This window comes from Orcinus orca, chromosome 15, assembly GCF_937001465.1.
Source record: "Orcinus orca chromosome 15, mOrcOrc1.1, whole genome shotgun sequence".
Lineage (NCBI taxonomy): Eukaryota > Metazoa > Chordata > Mammalia > Artiodactyla > Delphinidae > Orcinus > Orcinus orca.
In genome coordinates, this window is record NC_064573.1 from 24,527,437 (window position 1) to 24,532,166 (window position 4,730).

Sequence of the window (4,730 nt, forward strand, 5' to 3'; positions counted from 1 at the left end):
CCTACTGAACAGTAAGCTTTCGGCACTCTGGGATCCCTCTTAGGATCCCTACCTTAAAAATTTCCGGTACAGTGTTCAGACAGGGCTTGTCCTGATGAGGGAGGGAGAGGCAGAACTGTGCTTGGGATGGAAATAGTAATAATAATAATGGCGAGCACTGATTGCATTCTGACTCTGCGGTAGCAGTGTTCCAAGCATTTTACACTGGGATTGTGCCGTGTGATCCTTACAACTATCCTAAAAGTAGACGCATTGTCATGAGCCCCATTCTACAGATGAAGAAACTGAGGTTAGAGAGTTGCCCAAGGTCCCCCAGGGTAAGTGATAGCGTCAGACTTCATCACCTCTGTGCTATCTCACCTCTATGGGCAGGCCTGGGTCAAGGGTGACTGAGTCGGGCGTATGTTCTTTCTAAAACCAGTTCTGGTTTGAAAGGACCAGGCTGATCTGACTGCTGAACAGTAGAAACAGCGCCTGAGGTTTGTACAGATTTGTGTGCACCAAGGGTCTTCCCAGCGCATGTCCTCCACAGGCCCACGCTGCGGCACCACACAGGCAGGCCTTGGCCAGCTCCGGAAGAGGAGACCCTCCCACAGGTGAGTGATTTGCCCAGGACACCCACATACAGCCTGGGGGAGGGAAGGATGGAGTTGCACCCAAGCCCACAGCAAACAGACTTCCTGACGGTGAGGCCTGCACACTCACCCTCCCCAGGAGCTTTCTGTCCGTCCGCGTGTTGTCAACGCAACCACGTGGAAGCACAGCTCTAGACACTCGAGAGCCGAGTGCCAGGGCAGGTGGGTGACTCAGGGGATATGACTCAGCGTGCTGGGTTTTGGAGTCAAAGAGATACCAAGGTTGGAGTGCTCACTTGGGTAAGTCACTTAACCTCTCTGAACCTCAATTTCTGAAACATCAAATGCGCATTATACCTGCCCCATGGGGCCAAAAGGGGGATTAGTGAGGAAATGCATCGAAGAGCCAGGCATAGCATGGTGAGGCTGAACCACGTGGGGTTGCTACTATCTGACTGTTTAGACCTACAAAAATGGCAATTTCATGCCATTTAATCTACTAGATGTTCAATTCAAGGCGGTGGTGATTAGGGGTCCCCAACCTTCTTTTTCCCCTGGGGCCACAGACGGGGGCTGTGTGGCAACGGGGCCGAGAGAAGGCAGTGGGCGGGTGGTCAATATCGGGGTGATTCCCTGCTGCTCGGAACGCCAGCGAACCGCCGAGTCCAGGCCAGAGCAGAAGCGAAGGCCGGTGGGAGCCAGGGCAGGACGGCTGGGATGCCCGGCCTCGGGAGGAGGGGGCATGGGCCCCGGACGGTGCCCACCAAGTGGAGCAGCGTGCACAGCGCCAGGTTGCCTGGCGCTGAAGCAGCAGGCCCGAGTTGCCAGCTCAGCGGTTTTCCCCAACCAGAAGCGCCCCCCTCTCTTTCTGAAACTAATGATTTTCTAAAAATGGATTCCCTCCCCTCCCCCAGCTGCAATTAATCTAGCGAACACGAAGTGGCCGCTGCAGGAGGCCCTTGGTGAGCTCGGACCAATGCAAGTTCTTTGACTAATCAGGAACGATTCATGGCTGGGGGTGAGGGGTGGGCGAGGGTGCCTGGCCTGGGTGCCAGGCTGGGCTCACTCTGGGGTCTATTTAGTGCCCACTAGAGCCACAGAGACGAGGAGAGCTGGGGCCGTCTTTCTAGGGAGCCTGTAGGATGGGACTTCCTTGGGATTTGAGAGCCGCAGGATCTCAGACCCCCGCTCCGAGGTCATCCCATAGACACACGTACCCCAGGCCGGACATTTCATTCTCAGACATTTCATCCATAGCTATGTGGCCCCCATTTCCCAGCCTCCCTTGCAGTTTGTTTGGGGCCATGTGACTAGCTCCGGCCGATGGGCTGCAAGTGGAGGGACCTCGTAAAGAACTGGTGAGAGGTGATCCAGCTCTCCCTCTCTCCCTCTGCCGCAGGGAGCTGGAAGATGGAGGCATGAGATGAGAACAGCCTGGATCCCTGAATCGCTGCCCTGGAAAGCCGCTGGGCTTGCAGCAGGCTGTGTGAATGTACAGCTTTATGGTGCCACGGACGGAGATTGGGTGATTTGCCATCCTGATGAACCCATGACCTGTTCCACCCACCCAGACACTCGACCCAATCTGTCTTGCTTTCTTCTTTTTGTGGAGATTGGTCTTGTATCTCCAGCGGGACTGGAGCTCCTTGAGGTCAGGCACCAGCTCGCCTACTTAACTTTTCTGTTTGTTTTGTTTTGGTGTTTTCGCATACTTACTTGAATCACATCTGTCATCACACCAAGCCCAGCTCTGGGCTCCTAGTAGGTGCTTAGTAATTACCTGCTGTGGTTGACACGAACTGAGGGGCCTCCCCGTGGCGTCCCTGGAGGGACTGCCAGTCGCCCTCTAAGGGCACAGTCTCCCCATGTGGCCCAAGGCTACATGGAAATACCCCCTTGCTGGAGCTTCACCTCCTAAAAGCCACTGGCAGCCCCTCTCACCTTCCTCCTCAAACCCCACCCAACTCCCCAGGCACAAGAGACAGTTTCAGCCCAGGCCAGTGCCAGTGGAGAGCCGGCCAAGACCAGTGCCTCCTGGGCTTCCTCACTCAGCCAAGGAGAGAGAAATTTCCAGAGCAGAGCCCTGGCTCAGCTGAACACCTCAGGTAGCATTCCCAGCACATAGCTCCTCTTTTTTTTTTTTTTTTAATTATTTTTAAAATTTATTTATTTATTTTATTTCTGGCTGCATTGGGTCTTCGTTGCTGTGTGCGGGTTTTCTCTAGTTGCGGCGAGCGGGGGCCACTCCTTGTGGTGGTGCATGGGCCTCTCATTACAGTGGCTTCTCTTGTTGTGGAGCACAGGCTCTAGGTGCCTTGCAGGCTCAGTAGTTGTGGCTCATGGGCTCTAGAGCGCAGGCTCAGTAGTTGTGGTGCACGGGCCCAGTTGCTCCACGGCATGTGGGATCCTCCCAGACCGGGGCTCGAACCCATGTCCCCTGCATTGGCAGGCGGATTCTTAACCACTGAGCCACCAGGGGAGCCCCATAGCTCCTTTTATCCTGCTTTACTTTTCTCCATAGCACTGGTCGGCATTATTTGTACTGTATTATATACATGTTTAGCATTTTATTATAACCTGTTTATTGATTTGGTTATTGTCTGACTCCCCTAGTAGATGGGAAGTGCTGGTCACTGCCATATCCCCAGTATCTAGGACAGTGCCTGGGACATAGTAGGCTCTTGACAAATATTCCTTGGATGAATCAGTGTTGAATGACTACTCAACTTTCCAACTGAAATAAATGCATTCAAGTTTCAGATGAATTTAGTTTTCCCCCAAGAAAAGTAGGTTTGTACTTGTTTTATAATATTTGTGAAAAGAAAGAGTGCATTCTTATATTTTTTCCCCCAAAAGGTATGTGCAAAACTTTGCCTCTTGGGGTGATGGTAAGAGCTGCCACCGCAATCATAATAATAACAGCAGCCTGTGTTTATTGACGGCAAAGTTTGTGCCAGGCACTCTCAGCAAGGCACTTGGTGTTGTCTCTAAGGTAAGGGTTGTCATTAGCCCATTTTACAGGTGAGGAAATGGAGGCCCAGGGAGGAGTAGAGCAGGAGCCCAGGTCTGCCTAATTCCACAGCTCTTGTTCTGAGTCCTGAGCCCCCATGGGAGGCTGCAGCTGCGAAAGAGCAGTTTTTCTGGTCTCTTTCTTCGAGGTTAAGATACATCCTGAGGTCCAGGTTCTGTTGAGGCAGCTCAGGACTCCAGGGGTATCTCTGCCAGGAGACTTGCCCTGTGGTTGGGCTGTCCTGTCCCATCAGGGTCTGGAATCTTTGCTGCGTCCAGGCCTCATGTCACCAGCACCAGATCTTCTACTGGCACACTGCAGCCTGAGAAATTACAGTGCCCAGGAGACTTGTCCCAGAGACCCTGCCCAGGGTAATTCCAGAGCAGGAGAGAATGCTGGGAATAACAAGAAAGACAAGGTCAGGCTGCCAGTCTTAGGTAATGGAATGGTGTGTCATGGGCATGGGGCATGGGGGATGGAGAATTTTATTTTATTTATGCAGGTTTTTCCCCAAACTTCAAAAAATACTGAAAAACACAAAAGTAAAAATTATCCTCAATCTCAACGTTTAAAATTATGCCTTCCAATGCCACTCCCCAGAAATGATCATGATCACAGAGGCTTTGATTCATCCCCTTCTGAACCTGGTCTCTGCTTCTGCCTATGCACATACACAATTTTCATGAATGGAATCAAGTTATGCATATTGACCTGCAACCTGCTTCTGTCACTTACCGATACATCACAGACATTTCTGTAGATCATTCATTTTCATGCTGGTCTAGTACTGGAGCTGAACTTAAAGGATGCTCGTATTCATTTAAAAGATATACCACTTGATACTGAACAGGAGCGAAGGTGTGGAGCAACTGGAACTCTCTCGTGAGGATGGTGGGCGTATCAATTAGTTTAACCATTTTTGGAAAACTGCTTGTCAGTATCTACTGAAGCTAATCATACTCACATCGGAAATGCAGATGTACATTCACCAAAACGCCTGAGCCTTCTGAATATTAGCATATTCATTGCAGCACTGTTCGAATAGCCACAAACTGGAAACAACTCAAATGTCCATCAAAAGTAGAATGGATTTTTTTTAAATGTGGTTTATTTATATAGTGGATGTCGTACAGCATGGGAAGGAA